Below are 18,218 nucleotides of genomic sequence, written 5' to 3' on the forward strand. Positions count from 1 at the left end.
GTGACGAACTTCAAACTCGCGAGTGCTGGGCATAGTGACAGACGCAAAAGGAGGGTGAATCCTATTCCAGTATGATCGAGAACCTCAGATGATTAGCCGTGCTGTGACAGAGTATTTGGACCATTTTCACAAGAGGATAGGATGCATCCATTAACAAGGGTGATGCCTCCAGACGATTAGCCATGCAGTGACAGCGCATCGGACCATTTTCCAGAGAGGATTAAAAGTAGCCATTGATAACAGTGATGTCCTTACATAAAGCCAGCCATGGAAAGGAGTAAGACTAAGTGGATGAAGACAGCAGGAAAGCAGAGGTTCAGAGGAACGAAAGCATCTCTATACACTTATCTGAAATTCTCACCAATGATATACATAAGTGTTTCTATCTTTATTTTCTATCTATTTATTATTTATGTTCGAAAACTCCATAACTATTTTATATCCGCCTGACTGAGATTTACAAGGTGACCATAGCTTGCTTCATACCAACAATCTCCGTGGGATCGACCCTTACTCACGTAAGGTTTATTACTTGGACGACCCAGTGCACTTGCTGGTTAGTTGTATCGAAGTTGTGAATGAAAAATGATTCATTAAGACGTGCGTACAGAGTTTTTGGCACCGTTGCCTGAGATCACAATTTCGTGCACCAAGTTTTTGGCGCCGTTGCCGGGGATTGTTCGAGTTTGAACAACTGACGGTTCATCTTGTTGCTCAGATTAGGTAATTTTATTTTTGTTTTATTTTCAAAAATCTTTCAAAAATTTTCTCCTTTGTTTTCGAAAAAAAAAATTTAAAATAAATCTTTTCAAAAATATATTTTTCTTCAGAATTTTTAAGAATGAATTCTAGAGTTTCATGAAGCATGTTGAAGCCTGGATGGCTGTAAAGCCATGTCTAATTCTTTTGGAGAGGGGCTTCTACCCATCAGCATAGAGGCAAGTTAATTGGAATGTCAGCTGTGGCATGTCTGAGTTACATACTAAAGCTTGGTTGGCTATTAAGCCATGCCTAACCCTCAGATTGGAGCTTTAGAATAAGAGTGCAAGATTCCTGGAATTCATATTAAAAATTTTTGGAATCCTTATTTTTCTTTTTCAAATGATTTTCAAAAAAAATTAAAAGAAAATACAAAAAAATCATAAATTCAAAAAAAAATTTTATTTTTGTGCTTCTTGTTTGAGTCATGTGTCATGTTATAAGTTTGGTGTCAATTGCATATTCATCTTGCATTTTTCGAAAATTCATGCATTCATAGTGTTCTTCATGATCTTCAAGTTGTTCTTGGTAAGTCTTCTTGTTTGATCTTGATGTTTTCATGTTTTGTGTCTTTTCTTATTTTTCATATGCATTCTTGCATTCATAGTGTCTATACATGAAAAATTTTTAAGTTTGGTGTCTTGCATGTTTTCTTTGCATTAAAAATTTTTCAAAAATAAGTTCTTGATGTTCATCTTGACATTCAAAGTGTTCTTGGTGTTCATCTTGACATTCATAGCATTCTTGCATGCATTCATTATTTTGATCCAAAATTTTCATGCATTGAGTCTTTTTCATATTTTTCCCTCTCATCATTAAAAATTCAAAAATCAAAAAAATATCTTTCCCTTTTTCTCTCATAAATTTCGAAAATTTAGATTGACTTTTTCAAAATTTTTAAAATCTAGTTGTTTTTATGAGTCAAATCAAATTTTCAATTTAAAAACCTTATCTTTTTCAAAATCTTTTTCAAAAATCAAATCTTTTTCATTTTTCTTATTTATTTTCGAAAATTATAAAAATATTTTTCAAAAATCTTTTCTTAATCTTATATCATAATTTTCGAAAATAACATCATCAATTAATGTTTTGATTCAAAAATTTCAAGTTTGTTACTTGCTTGCTAAGAAAGATTCAAACTTTAAGTTCTAGAATCATATCTTGTGATTTCTTGTGAATCAAGTCATTAATTGTGATTTTAAAAATCAAATCTTTTTCAAAACTAATTTCAATCATATCTTTTCAAAAATATCTTCTTATCTTATCTTTTTCAAAATCATATCTTTTTCAAAAATTTGATTTTAAAATATCTTTTCTAACTTCTTATCTTCTTATCTTTTCAAAAATTGATTTTCAAATTTGTTTCAACTAACTAACTAACTTTTTGTTTGTTTCTTATCTTTTTCAAAACTACCTAACTAACTCTCTCTCTCTAATTTTAAAAAATATCTTCCCTCTTTTTCAAAAATTCTTTTTAATTAACTAATTATTTTAATTTTTTATTTTAATTTTCGAAAAAAAATTACTAACCTTTTTCAAAAACTATTTTCGAAAATCACAAACTCTTTTTCAAAAATTATTTTCGAAAATTCTCTCTCTCTCTTATCTCCTTCTATTTATTTATTCATCTACTAACACTTCATCTCACCCAAATTCGAACCCCCTTTTCCATCTGTGTTCGAATTTTTTTCTTCTTCTTTTCTTCTACTCACACAAGGACCCCTATTATTATTATTTTTCTGTCCCTCTTTTTTTTCATATGAGCAGGAGCAAGGACAAGAACATTCTTGTTGAAGCAGATCCAGAACCTGAAAGGACTCTGAAGAGGAAACTAAGAGAAGCTAAATTACAACAATCTAGCAAGCACCTTTCAGAAATTTTCGAACAGGAAGAGGAGATGGCAGCCGAAAATAATAATAATGCAAGGAGGATGCTCGGTGACTTTACTGCACCTAATTTCAATTTACATGGAAGAAGCATCTCCATCCCTACCATTGGAGCAAACAATTTTGAGCTGAAACCTCAATTAGTTTCTCTGATGCAGCAAAACTGCAAGTTTCATGGACTTCCATCTGAAGATCCTTTTCAGTTCTTAACTGAATTCTTGCAGATCTGTGATACTGTTAAGACTAATGGAGTAGATCCTGAAGTCTACAGGCTCATGCTTTTCCCTTTTGCTGTAAGAGACAGAGCTAGAATATGGTTGGACTCTCAACCTAAGGATAGCCTGAACGCTTGGGATAAGCTGGTCAAGGCTTTCTTAGCCAAGTTCTTTCCTCCTCAAAAGCTTAGTAAGCTTAGAGTGGATGTTCAAACCTTCAGACAGAAAGAAGGTGAATCCCTCTATGAAGCTTTGGAGAGATACAAGGAACTGATCAAAAAGTGTCCTTCTGACATGCTTTCAAAATGGACCATCCTGGATATATTCTATGATGGTCTGTCTGAATTAGCTAAAATGTTATTGGATACTTCTGCAGGTGGATCCATTCACCTAAAGAAAATGCCTGCAGAAGCTCAAGAACTCATTGACATGGTTGCTAATAACCAGTTCATGTACACTTCTGAGAGGAATCCTGTGAGTAATGGGACGCCTATGAAGAAGGGAGTTCTTGAAATTGATACTCTGAATGCCATATTGGCTCAGAATAAAATATTGACTCAGCAAGTCAATATGATTTCTCAGAGTCTGAATGGAATGTAAGCTGCATCCAACAGTACTCAAGAGGCATCTTCTGAAGAAGAAGCTTATGATCCTGAAAACCCTGCAATAGCAGAGGTGAATTACATGGGTGAACCTTATGGAAACACCTATAACCCCTCATGGAGAAATCACCCAAATCTCTCATGGAAGGATCAACAAAAGCCTCAACAAGGCTTTAATAATGGTGGAAGAAATAGGTTTAACAATAGTAAACCTTTTCCATCATCCACTCAACAATAGACAGAGAACTCTGAACAAAATACCTCTAATTTAGCAAACTTAGTCTCTGATCTATCTAAGGCCACTGTAAGTTTCATGAATGAAACAAGGTCCTCCATTAGAAATTTGGAGGCACAAGTGGGCCAGCTGAATAAAGGATCACTGAAATTCCTCCTAGTACTCTCCCAAGCAATACAGAAGAAAATTCAAAAGGAGAGTACAAGGCCATTGACATACTCAACACGGCCGAACCTCGAGAGGAAGGGGAGGACATAAATCCCAGTGAGGAAGACCTCCTGGGACGTCCAGTGATCAATAAGGAGTTTTCCTTTGAGGAACCAAAGGAATCTGAGACTCATCTAGAGACCATAGAGATTCCATTAAACCTCCTTATGCCCTTCATGAGCTCTGATGAGTATTCCTCTTCTGAAGAAAATGAGGATGTTACTGAAGAGCAAGTTGCCAAGTACCTTAGTGCAATCATGAAGCTGAATGCCAAATTATTTGGTATTGAGACTTGGGAGGATGAACCTCCCTTGTTCACCAATGAACTAAGTGATCTGGATCAACTGACATTGCCTCAGAAGAAACAGGATCCTGGAAAGTTCGTAATACCTTGTACCATAGGCAACATGATCTTTGAAAAGGCTCTGTGTGACCTTTGTTCAGGGATAAACCTCATGCCCCTCTCTGTAATAGAGAAACTGGGAATCTTTGGGGTGCAAGCCACTAAAATCTCATTAGAGATGGCAGACAATTCAAGAAAACAGGCTTATGAACAAGTAGAGGACGTGTTAGTAAAGGTTGAAGGCCTTTACATCCCTGCTGATTTCATAATCCTTGATACTGGAAAGGATGAGGATGAATCCATCATCCTTGGAAGACCTTTCCTAGCCACAGCAAGAGCTGTGATTGATGTTGATAGAGGTGAATTAGTCCTTCAATTGAATGAGGACTCCCTTGTGTTTACAACTCAAGGTTACCCTTCTGTAAACATGGAAAAGAGGCACAGTAAGCTTCTCTCAAAACAGAGTCAACCAGAGCCCCCACAATCAAACTCTAAGTTTGGTGTTGGGAGGCCACAACCAAACTCTAAGTTTGGTGTTGAACTCCCATATCCAAACTCTAAGTTTGGTGTTGGGAAGTCTCAACAATGCTCTAAACATCTGTGAGGCTCCATGAGAGCCCACTGTCAAGCTATTGACATTAAAGAAGCGCTTGTTGGGAGGCAACCCAATTTTTATTTATCTAATTTTTTTTTTCTTGTTCTTTCATGTTTTATTAGGTTCATGATCATGTGGAGTCACAAAATAAATATAAAAATTGAAAACGGAATCAAAAATAGCAGAAGAAAAATCACACCCTGGAGGAGGATCTCACTGGCGTTTAAACGCCAGTAAGAAGCATCTGGCTGGCGTTCAACGCCAGAACAGAGCATGGTTCTGGTGCTGAACGCCCAAAATGGGCAGCATCTGGGCGTTTGAACGCCAGAATTGCACCCTGGAGAAGAGCTGGCGCTGAACGCCCAGAACAAGCATGGTTCTGGCGTTCAACGCTAGAAATGGGCAACAAATGGGCGTTCAACGCCCAGAACAAGCACCAATCTGGCGCTGAACGCCCAGAGTTGTGTGTAAGGGCATTTTGCATGCCTAATTTGGTGCAAGGTTGTAAATCCTTGAACACCTCAGGATCTGTGGACCCCACAGAATCCCCACCTACCTCCACTCACTTCTTCTCAATCCTCTTTCACACAATCCCATAAACACTCTTTCCCAAAACTCTTCACCAATCACCTCAATCTCTCTTCCCTATAACCACTTCACCACTCACATCCATCCACTCTTCCCCATAAACCTACCTCATAAACTCCACCTACCTTCAAAATTCAAAATCAATTTCCCACCCAACCCACCCTAAATGGCCGAACCTAACACCCTCTCCCCCCACTATATAAAGCCCTCCATTCTTCTTCATTTTCACACAACATAACCCTCTCTTCCCCTTCTTGGCCGAAACACAACCCTTCTCCCTCTCCTCCGTATCTTCTTCTTCTTCTATTCTTTCTTCTTTTGCTCAAGGGCGAGCAATATTCTAAGTTTGGTGTAGTAAAAGCATACGCTTTTTATTTTTCCATTACCATTGATGGCACCCAAGACCGGAGAACCCTCTAGAAAAAGGAAAGGGTAGACAAAAGCTTCCACCTCCGAGTCATGGAAGATGGAAAGATTCATCTCCAAAGCTCATCAAGACCACTTCTATGATGTTGTGGTCAAGAAGAAGGTGATCCCTGAGGTCCCTTTCAAACTCAAGAGAAATGAGTATCCGGAGATCCGACATGAAATCCAAAGAAGAGGTTGGGAAGTTCTAACAAACCCCATCTAACAAGTCGGCATCCTAATGGTTCAAGAGTTCTATGCCAATGCATGGATCACTAAGAACCATGATCAAAGTAAGAACCCAAATCCAAAGAATTATATTACAATGGTTCGGGGGAAATACTTAGATTTTAGTCCAGAAAATGTGAGGTTGGCATTCAACTTGCCTATGATGCAAGGAGATGCACGCCCCTACACTAGAAGGGTCAACTTTAATCAAAGGTTGGACCAAGTCCTCATGGACATATGTGTGGAAGGAGCTCAATGGAAGATTGACTCCAAAGGCAAGCCGGTTCAATTAAGAAGACTGGACCTCAAGCCTGTGGCTAGAGGATGCTTGGAGTTCATCCAACGCTCCATCATCCCCACTAGCAACCGATCTGAAGTTACTGTGGATCGGGCCATCATGATCCATAGCATCATGATTGGAGAAGAAGTACAAGTTCATGAAGTCATCTCCCTTAAACTCTACAAAATAGCCGAAAAGCCCTCTCCTGGGGCAAGGCTAGCTTTTCCTCATCTTATTTGCCATCTATGCTACTCAGCTGGAGCTTTCATAGAAGGAGACATTCCCATTGAGGAAGAGAAGCCCATCACTAAGAAAAGGATGGAGCAAGCAAGAGAGCCCATTCATGGATCTCAAGAGATGCATGAAGCTCATCACCATGAGATCCCGGAGATGCCTCAAATGCATTTTCCTCCACAAAACTATTGGGAGCAAATCAACACCTCCCTAGGAGAATTAAGTTCCAACATGGGACAATTAAGGGTGGAACATCAAGAGCACTCCATCATCCTTCATGAAATAAGAGAAGATCAAAAAGCAATAAGGGAGGAGCAACAAAGACAAGGAAGAGACATAGAAGAGCTCAAAGACATCATTGGTTCCCCAAGAAGGAAACGCCACCATCACTAAGGTGGACTCATTCCTTGTTCTTACATTCTCTGTTTTTCGTTTTCTCTATGTTAAGTGCTTATCCATGTTTGTGTCTTCATTACATGATCATTAGTATTTAGTAACTTTGTCTTAAAGTTATGAATGTCCTATGAATCTATCACCTCTCTTAAATGAAAACTATTTTAATTCAAAAGAACAAGAAGTACATGAGTTTCGAATTTATCCTCGAACTTAGTTTAATTATATTGATGTGGTGACAATGCTTCTTGTTTTTTGAATGAATGCTTGAACAGTGCATATGTCTTTTGAAGTTGTTGTTTAAGAATATTAAATATGTTGGCTCTTGAAAGAATGATGACAAGGAGACATATTTTTTGATAATCTGAAAAATCATAAAAATGATTCTTGAAGCAAGAAAAAGCAGCAAAGAACAAAGCTTGCAGAAAAAAAATAGGCAAAAAAAAAATAATAGAAAGAAAAAGAGAAAAAGCAAGCAGAAAAAGCCAAAAGCTCTTAAAACCAAAAGGCAAGAGCAAAAAGCCAGTAACCCTTAAAACCAAAAGGCAAGGGTAATAAAAAGGATCCCAAGGCTTTGAGCATCAGTGGATAGGAGGGCCTAAAGGAATAAAGTCCTGGCCTAAGCGGCTAAACCAAGCTGTCCCTATCCATGTGCTTGTAGCGTGTAGGTGTCAAGTGAAAACTTGAGACTGAGCGGTTAAAGTCAAGGTCCAAAGCAAAAACAGAGTGTGCTTAAGAACCCTGGACACCTCTAATTGGGGACTTTAGCAAAGCTGAGTCACAATCTGAAAAGGTTCACCCAATTATGTGTCTGTGGCATTTATGTATCCGGTGGTAATACTGGAAAACAAAGTGCTTAGGGCCACGGCCAAGACTCATAAAATAGCTGTGTTCAAGAATCATCATACTGAACTAGGAGAATCAATAACACTATCTAAACTCTGAGTTCCTATAGATGCCAATCATTCTGAACTTCAATGGATAAAGTGAGATGCCAAAACTATTCAAGAGGCAAAAAGCTACAAGTCCCGCTCATTTAATTGGAGCTATGTTTCATTGATAGTTTGGAATTTATAGTATATTCTCTTCTTTTTATCCTATTTGATTTTCAGTTGCTTGGGGACAAGCAACAATTTAAGTTTGGTGTTGTGATGAGCGGATAATTTATACGCTTTTTGGCATTGTTTTTAGTATGTTTTTAGTAGGATCTAGTTACTTTTAGGGATGTTTTCATTAGTTTTTATGTTAAATTCACATTTCTGGACTTTACTATGAGTTTGTGTGTTTTTCTGTGATTTCAGGTATTTTCTGGCTGAAATTGAGGGACTTGAGCAAAAATCAGATTCAGAGGTTGAAGAAGGACTGCTGATGCTGTTGGATTCTGACCTCCCTGCACTCAAAGTGGATTTTCTGGAGCTACAAAACTCAAAATGGTGCGCTTCTAATTGCGTTGGAAAGTAGACATCCAGGGCTTTCTAGCAATATATAATAGTCCACACTTTGTTCGAGTTTAGACGACGTAAAAGGGCGTTGAACGCCAGTTATATGTTGCTGTCTGGAGTTAAACGCCAGAAACACGTCACAAGCCAGAGTTGAACGCCAGAAATACGTTACAAACTGGCGTTCAACTCCAAGATTGACCTCTACACGTGTGACATTCAAGCTCAGCCCAAGCACACACCAAGTGGGCCCCGGAAGTGAATTTACGCATCAATTACTTACTTCTGTAAACCCTAGTAACTAGTTTATTATAAATAGGACTTTTTACTATTGTATTAGACATCTTTGGACGCCTAGTTCTTAGATCATGGGGGCTGGCCATTCAGCCATGCCTGGACCTTTCACTTATGTATTTTCAACGGTAGGGTTTCTACACTCCATAGATTAAGGTGTGGAGCTCTGCTGTTCCTCAAGGATTAATGCAAAGTACTACTGTTTTTCTATTCAATTCAACTTATTCCACTTCTAAGATATTCATTCGCACTTCAACCTGAATGTGATGAACGTGACAATCATCATCATTCCCTATGAACACGTGCCTGACAACCACTTCCGTTCTACCTTAGATTGAATGAGTATCTCTTAGATCTCTTAATCAGAATTTTCGTGGTATAAGCTAGATTGATGGCGGCATTCATGAGAGTCTGGAAAGTCTAAACCTTGTCTGTGGTATTCCGAGTAGGACTCTGGGATTGAATGACTGTGACGAACTTCAAACTCGCGAGTGCTGAGCATAGTGACAGACGCAAAAGGAGGGTGAATCCTATTCCAGTATGATCGAGAACCTCAGATGATTAGCCGTGTTGTGACAGAGCATTTGGACCATTTTCACAAGAGGATAGGATGCAGCCATTGACAAGGGTGATGCCTCCAGACGATTAGCCATGCAGTGACAGCGCATCGGACCATTTTCCAGAGAGGATTAAAAGTAGCCATTGACAACGGTGATGTCCTTACATAAAGCCAGCCATGGAAAGGAGTAAGACTGAGTGGATGAAGACAGCAGGAAAGCAGAGGTTCAGAGGAACGAAAGCATCTCTATACACTTATCTGAAGTTCTCACCAATGATATACATAAGTGTTTCTATCTTTATTTTCTATCTATTTATTATTTATGTTCGAAAACTCCATAACTATTTTATATCCGCCTGACTGAGATTTACAAGGTGACCATAGCTTGCTTCATACCAACAATCTCCGTGGGATCGACCCTTACTCACGTAAGATTTATTACTTGGACGACCCAGTGCACTTGCTGGTTAGTTGTATCGAAGTTGTGAATGAAAAATGATTCATTAAGACATGCGTACAGAGTTTCTGGCGCCGTTGCCTGAGATCACAATTTCGTGCGCCATCTAACTTCCTAGAACTCTTAGGCTGAGAAGCTAAATATTCAAATTTGAACCGCTTTAGTTACATGGTCCCTATATCAAAATTTGAACTTCAAAGCATTCTATAAAAAGACATATGGCCATTAATCCTCAGGTTCCAAAATCCCACTAATAATCCAAAAAACTACATTTTTTTAAACAACCATAACATCAACATTTCTAGTTATTTAGCTATTTACCAATATAGAACATGGCATTATTAATTAAGGAATTCTATATTGGTAAAGAAAGCATATAAAGGAAAAGAAAAGGAAAAGGTTGACTTACCAACCAGTGATCCAAGAAGCAAAGGGTGCCCATGATGGACCAGCAACTTGAGGAAGCTCAATTGATGAACAGGAACGAGTGGCAAAAGCAATTAAATTCCCGCTTGCATTTGAAAAGCATTATTATTTGACCCTCCTATCAGTCATCAGTTCCAGCCAAACAGGAAAGAAACAAACATTCAGAATAGAGACATACCACTTGCAAAATATCATAAAAAATTGCACCAGAAAACAAAATAGATTCAATTACTCCTCTATGCAAATTGCACCATAAAACAAAATACCGTAATGTTTTCTTGAATGGCATTGATGAAGTCGTGTCAGTGAGGGAGCGAGAGTGTAAGAGAGAAGTTCATGCTATATAATGAACATTAGACATGCACACAAATTAGCATTATTGTTCATGCTATATAATGAAGAGTAAACTGTAGTTCAACACTTACAGGCAAGGCTTTTATATATTCCAATATAAGCTTAAAACTTCTCAAATCCTGTTTCGTTTCAGCATTTACTTCGACAGGCTTCTGAAACAATAATGAATATAAAATGAGCAATGGTTGAAAATATTGCCTACTTTGAAACAACAAAAATTAACATGGGGAAAAGACAGACCCGGAATAAAATAAAATTAAAAAAGAAAGGAGAGAAAGGTAGAAGCAATGGTACTCTAACCTGGCACATAAATAAATATAGTAAACAAAAGCTATAACTTTACCTATTATGACTTAGAATTCAAAGCAGGTTAATAAAAAAAATGTAGAATCAATGGACCATAACTTCATTAGAAGGCAATGATTGTTACCCTACAAAATCCCACTTTTGTACTAATTCTTGCAAAATATATCTTCCTAGTACACTTTCATAACAGGCAAGTTCATTGTCGATTCTTTGAGGACTCAAATCAGTTTATTTGTGAATTTGGTTAAGAATATAAGGACTTGCTAACCATGCATTTGAGATAGATGCATTAAGAATTCCATTTGGAGCTATTCCTAACACAGTTTCTTCCAATTCTTCCACGGAAGGCCGTTAGAAACAGGCACTTAACATGCACTAATGACATTGCGTTTAGATTCTCTTTTTAAGATAGTAAACACATTAATTCGTTTATTTCCTTTATATAAACAAAATTCTTGACAAAGTTATGCTAAAAAGAAAAAGGAAAGAAAGGAGCATGATAAGGCCCTCAGAGACATTACGTCGAACACATGATAGACGTGAATATATTATAACATTATCTCCAACATAAACATGAAAGTTAACACCATCAAAATAAGTAGAAGCCATGCAGGTGCACACATTACAACTAACAAGTATTTATTTGAAGGAATGATATATCGATCACAAACAGTAAACGGGAAAAGATGGAGATTATGAAGCACAATGAAGCAGAACCACCACAAATGTACAAATTTCATCATCTACCGTTTATACACCACAATGAAATCTAACCAGAGAAGATTCTAATCGCTGCACTTCCTGAAGACAAAAATCATTCAAAATTAAATTGAAACAGGGAGTGAATAAATAAATAAATACATAAGTCGTCTTGAAAGAAAAGCTAGGGTTCGAAGAGACAGACAAGTTTACAAAGTGAGAGTAAGATTGATAATGTTATTGCTAGGGTTTGTTGGTTTGTTAGTGTGTAATGGTTTCGATTCCTGAAGCCATACCTGAACAGCACAGGAACTATGATTTCAAATGAGAAGAATTCAAAAATTGAAAGCTATGCAAAACCATACCTGAACCGGTGGATGAGGATGACCAGCGAATGGCAGTTGCTGTCAGTGATGAGATCGTGGACGGAGCGATGGAGAGAGCGGCGGTGGTGAAAAAAGCTCCTGTGATGGAGAGAACGTGGACGAAGAGAGGAAGAAGCTCTGAGAGGATAGGATCTAAGAGGATGGGTTCTGAGAGGATAGGAAGAAGCTCCTATGAAGGAGAGTGTGGAGTGTGAATGCATCGCGAGAGGATAGGATGTGATTTAGGTTAACTTAATATTTTCGAGGGAAAATTTTAAATTACAGACGGATTTTCCGTCTGTAATAATTTAATAAAACGCGCGTTTTGTCTACTTAATTACAGACGGAAAATCTGTCTATAACCATTCCACGGAAAAAAAATTAATTTTTCCGACGGAATTATAGACGGATTCTCTTTTCCGTCTGTAATTTATACTAATCTATTTTTTTTTGTTTTCCGACAAAAAAATTCCTCTGAAATTTCGTCTGTATTTCAGTGGGATAAAATCCGTCGGAAATATCCGTCTGTAATAACTAGTTTTCTAGTAGTGGATTAATGGTTTGTATACAGAGTTATGAAATGGGAAGATGATTAAATTTTGAAAAGATAATTGATTACATTGTGGTATTTTAAAGTCTTTTTTTTAAGACTTTTTTTGGTATCAAACCAAAATAGATCCACCATATGGGAATGAGCTTGAGATAGGTTAGAGTGAGTTTGAATTTTTCAATAAAGACGAGATCTTTATTAATAGAAATTAGATCTAATGAATCAACTATACTTGGTGTTCTATAAGTTGCCAAATTGACAAAAGAAAGAGAAGATAATTATATAAAAATTTAATAAAAATAAATAATTTTTACTAACTCTTTTTGTACAAATTTTGTAGGAAAAAAGATTATTAAAAGATATATCAAACTATACTTTCACTAAAACTATTTTTGGAGGGGGTGATTCCACTTCGAGTGAAGTTTTTATTTAATTTATATTAGTCAATATAGTTACTACTAAAGATAGTAGTTAGAGTAAGTTTAGTGTAATTGATTCTAATGACAATTTGTGTATATTGTGTAGTAAAGATGTTGAGAGTGTTCACTACTTATCTGTTGTTTTTGAATATTTTTGACAGCGGTAATATATTTGGACTTGTAATAATGGTCGTCTTTGAACTATCCTAGGTACTATAAAGAAAAATTTTAAAAATTAGACAAAAATGACAATAAAAAAGGATATTTGTAAGAAGTAGTTGATGAACTTTTTTGTTATTGTTTGAAATATATGACGAAAAAGAAATCAAAATCTTTTTTAGAATAACACGTAAGAAATTGTGGTAGTTATTATATATTCATTTAGAAATTATAAAAAATGAATAAATTATATTAATTCTTTTAATTGTTGATGACAATAGCATAAATAATAAAAAAATAAAATTTATAATTATTTTTTTATATATTTTCTTATTTCACCTGGTTGTTGTGTTGATGTGTTGAGCCTTAGGTTTTAAAAAAGAATAACTGAAAAATTGTGCCTTAATTAGAATTTAGACAATATTTGTTACAGTGTTTGTCTAAACAATAATTCAACTTCCCTTATTGACTATCATTATTGATATATAATCTCATAACTAATGAGTATGAAACGAAGGTTTCACATGGAATTAATAATATATATATATCCTCTTGAGAAAAGCTTATTTATTGTCGGTTTCCTAGCCAAGTCCTGAGTTGGTTGGAATTTACACGATTCATTATCTGCCGATGAGATATGATTAAGATCGTAAATGCAATATTTTATTAAATGCATTATTTTTATCTACCACAAGATCAGGATGTGTTTTTATGATTTGTGATTGTATGCATGACCAAATGGGTGGATAATTAATCTATAAGAACAAAAATAATCAATCAATAATTGATAGATGATTCTCTCAACGTAACTTCATGATGTATATTTTAGTCCCATATTATGTCCATCGGAGTCACACATACATCAACCCGTCATCTACTTACCCTCAATATTTGTTATAATGAACTCTTTGTCAAACAACCACCGAGAGATTAGGTTTGAGATTTGATTATTATAAGTCAAAAATGATTTTTTTTTATATATATACTCCTAAAAATTTAAGTTCATAAACATAAATAATTATATTTTTAATATATTTTTTTATATAAGAATTTTTTTAGATTTGTATAAATTTTTGTATATTTTTTTCTTTTTTTTTTAAATTTGTCATATACTATTTATTTTTTCTATTAAAGAATAATATGAATTAATCTCTAGATTTTTCAGTTATAAAAATTTTGATATTATGTTATGATACAACTTCTCTCAAAAATTTAAACTGATAAAAAAAAACACGTAAATAGTTATATCTTTAACATATCTTCTCACACAAATTTTTTTTTTTAAGTTTGTATGATTTTTTGCCAAGCTTTCTATCTGTTTTTTTATTGATTTTATACTAATTTTTTTTTTGTCAATAAAAATCAAACTTTAAATATTTAAGTTATAAAAGTTCTAATACCATCTAAATATATATAAATTATTATCAAAAGAGACACCATTCTTAATTTAAGTAAATTTACACTTGTTACGGTAGGTAACCGGAGATTAATGGGCCGGATGGCGTTGGTTGGCCCAAACGTATGAAGGAGGTGGCTTTCGAGTGGACCTGGTACTCGGTGTTCCTCCGGGGGTGGTACCTGCAAAGACACTCCGATGCCTAAGTTAGCAAGAGTGTGAGCAGGTTAGAGAGTATTGGAACTTAGTGATACCTGAATGGTGTCAGTGTATTTATAGTGGTGAACCAATAACCACCGCTGAAGTAGTGTCACCTTTTTAGGTGGATAACTGTTCCCATATCTTAGGGAGGTTAAGATATGGCTCTATGAAGTGGTTAGAGAGTTTCTAGGGGCAGTTACTCATTCGAATGAGTGTTATCTGCCAGCTAACCCTCGTATCCGACTTCTTTGGAGCAGGTCGTGTTCAGTACCGACTTCTGGGGATGAAGGCTGGTACTGGGTGAGGGCCAACCCTTTGGGTTGGGCCTTTTTGCTTGGGTCCTGAGCCCTATTTATTGGGCCAGGGTATGAACAGTGCCCCTACTCGAGCCCAATTTCTTTTTAAGAGTTGGGTTCGAGTATTCAACTCGGGGTCTTGGCCGATTTGCGAGAGGACCGACGTGATGGTTTAAGAACCGACGTGATTTTTCTTGACCTTTCGGTTCTGACGGTTACGTCTAATCAAGCGTCGTGTCCGTTGGGTGTGCGTAGGGATTTAATGGCCTTGGTAACGGTGCACCTTTATTAAGGATTGCCCCAATTTTACCATTATGCTCCTAACGTTCTTATAAATATCTTTCCTTCTCTTTCGTTGTTTTGTTTCTGCAATCTTTCAAATTTTCCCTGCATTCGTTCGTGTTGTATTTCTTGCGTTTCGAAGGTTTTTACTTCCTCCAGTCTTGATTTCAGACTTAAAGGTTAGCTTTTTCCCCTTCTGTAACATGCTTTCTATTTGCGTGCCTTTATCTTGTAGGTAGATTGGTTTGTAGGCTTTAGTTCCGTACCCTCTCCCTTAGAGACCGTGTGTTGATTTTCTTTTTCTTTTGTAGGTTTCTTGTCACCCCCTTTTTTTAAGAAAAGAAAATGGCTTCCATAGATGCTCTCTCCCAGTGGGTTGATGTTACGGTCCTAGGGGAGGAGCCTTCAGTTGATACTGAATTTATCACCCACCTTCGTACTCACTATAGAATTTGTACTTCTGAAGAAGATGAGCCGAAGTACGAGTTGGTAGTCCCGGGTCCAGAAGACCGGGTTTGCTTCGGGAGGGCCGACGAGGCGGCCCCTCATTTCTTTTTTATGTATGAGAGTATGGTCACTCGTTTGGGCGTTTTTCTCCCCTTTTCAGAGTTTGAAATGTCTGTGTTGCGTCATTGCCGGGTTGCTCCCACCCAGCTTCACCCCAACTCTTGGGGTTTTTTGAAAATTTACCAATTTATCAGCCGGGCCTTGGAGTTCCCAACTTCTCTGAGGATTTTCTTCTATCTCTTCCATATGACCAAGCCCTTCAGTGGGTTAAATAATAAGCAACAGTGGGTGTCCTTCCGGGCCTTTCAAGGTCGGAGGCTTTTTACCCTTTTTGACGAATCCTTTCACGATTTCAAAAACTATTTTTTCAAAGTTCAAGCAGTAGAGGGTCACCACCCCTTTTTCCTGGATGATGATTCTTCTCCTCGATTTCCTTAATATTGGCTGGAGGCCTCCCCCTGCGAGAAATATGGTCTGGACGACCTGGATGAGGTGGAGGCGGCCATTGTGGGGTTCCTCCGAGAAGTGTGGGGGAGGGCCCCATACTTGGATACTAAAAAATTTCTCCAGGGGTCGCCGGCCTTTGTCCAGTCACAACTAGGTAGCTTTTTGTGTTTCTCACTTATTTCCGACTTGCAATTTCTTTTACCGACTTGTCTGACTTTTAGCTACCAATTTGTTTTCGCAGAGATGGCAAAAAAAATGCTCAAGAGTCTTTCCAGAGGGTTCAGGAAGCCAAGGCGAAGTCTCGTGCCAGATCTGGTGGTGCTAGGGTGGTTGTCTCTCCTTCTCCTCCTCCTCGGAATGTTGGGACTCCTTCCCAACCTATTGTGATTTCTTCCTCTGCTTCCTCTCTGCCACCCCCTTCTGTCCGACCTACTCCTGAACCAGAGCCGAAGAAGCGCAAGACCTTAGAGTCTGGCGCTTCTGGTGAGGCGGACGCTCTTGTGTTCGTCCGAAAGAACATCTATCCTCATGCTCGTATGAGTATGGATGATGTTTCTGTTCGGCACTACCTCACCACTATGGTTGAGGAGAGTCTCAAGACGGCGGGGGTTTGTGGCAAACTCTTGGATATATTTGAGAAGACTCCTATCAGCTCTTTAGGGACGACCTCGAGGGTCGAGGAGCTGGAGGGTAGGCTTCGCATATATCAGGATCATGAGAGGGAGTTGGAGGGGAAAGTCGCCAAGCTGAAGGAGGAGAGAGACAGCCTCCGGGAGAAGGAGCAGAAGTTGCAAGCCCAATGCAACATGGAGGTGGATTTGAGGAAAGCAGCGCAAGCCAGCTACAACAGTTTATTTGCTGATCTTGTGTCTGTGAAGAATGACTTGCTGAATGCTCGGAAGGCCTATACCGAGTTGGAGGACTCTATTGCGGATGGTGCTGATGAGGCCTGGAGGGTTTTCAAGGAGCAGGTCGGAGTCATTGCTCCTGATTTGGACCTTTCTCCTCTGGACCCTGATAAGGTTGTCATTGATGGTGCCATCGTGGATCCTCCTGTCCCCGTGGTGGAGTCTGAGTCTGATTTGAAGACTCGGGGGCAGAGGATCATAGAGTCCCCTCCTCGCTCTAAGGACGCTCCGAGTTCTTCTGCTGCTCCTCCGACTTTCTCTCCATCCCCTAATCCTGGTGGTGGCGATCCTCCTACTTCTCTTGCAAAGAAGTGATTTGGCTATTGGGGGTCCGGCCTGTGGACCCCCCCCCCCCCTTTTTAAACTCTTTATATTTATTTGTAGGTGTTTGAACAATTTTTGGCCTTTTAAGGCCGTAAACAAAACAATTTATGATGCCCTTTTTTAATAAGGGTTTTAATTTAGCGTTTTAAATAAATGCCCTTTTTGGATAAGGGTTTTGAGTTACCTTATGCGCGCATGCTTTTCTGTTCGTGGTTCTTTTGACTCTTTGATCTTTTCTGGAAAAAACCTTTTCTTTGGGGCTTGCCTGCTTTTCTGAATTTCCTTGATCCTCGAGGCAGCCTTACAATTTTTTCTTAGTTTTTTCCTATCTCTTTTTGTTATTCCTAGTATTCAATTTTGTTTTATTGAGTTTTTCGTGACTTAAGCTACTCTTGCGATTCATTTTAATTTTACTCGGTTTCGCATTCCGACTTATGAGTCAGACTACTCCCGAGTTTATCATGATCGACTTCTATAGCCTCTTTACGCCGACTTGTACCTCGTCGTTTTATCCTGACGACCATCTAGGTCGGTTCATGGGATTTTCACGTTTTGTCGAGCTTAAATCGGCGCGTTTCGTAGAAAGGAAATAAAAAGGGAATTTAAAAGAGATATTTAAAATGAAAGAGATCTTTATTAATTGAGGAGGTACCTTATTGCTACTAAGGGCTTTTGATTATTTGTTTTCCCTTAGCCCCTACTATGATGCCTCGTTAAAAACCCTTTTCAGAAAAAACCCTTTGATTTTGGAAAAAAATCATGAAATCGGGAAAAGAGTACATCAGGGAGTAGGGTTCGCTTTTAGCTGTAGTACTTTTTCATATTACAAGCATGCCATGACCTGGGTAACTCGTTGCCGT

General features: G+C 37.8%; 1 non-coding gene across 1 annotated transcript; it reads right to left on the bottom strand.

The window, feature by feature from the left end:
* Positions 1 to 3,052: 3,052 nt before the first annotated feature.
* Positions 3,053 to 3,160, bottom strand: LOC148562682 (small nucleolar RNA R71). Its single transcript, XR_015886887.1, has one exon. It is a non-coding gene; the product is annotated as a small nucleolar RNA R71 (small nucleolar RNA).
* Between the last annotated feature and the right edge of the window lie 15,058 nt (positions 3,161 to 18,218).

The sequence above is a fragment of the Arachis ipaensis genome, chromosome B6 (assembly GCF_059453495.1).
Source record: "Arachis ipaensis isolate K30076 ecotype BB chromosome B6, ASM5945349v1, whole genome shotgun sequence".
NCBI lineage: Eukaryota > Viridiplantae > Streptophyta > Magnoliopsida > Fabales > Fabaceae > Arachis > Arachis ipaensis.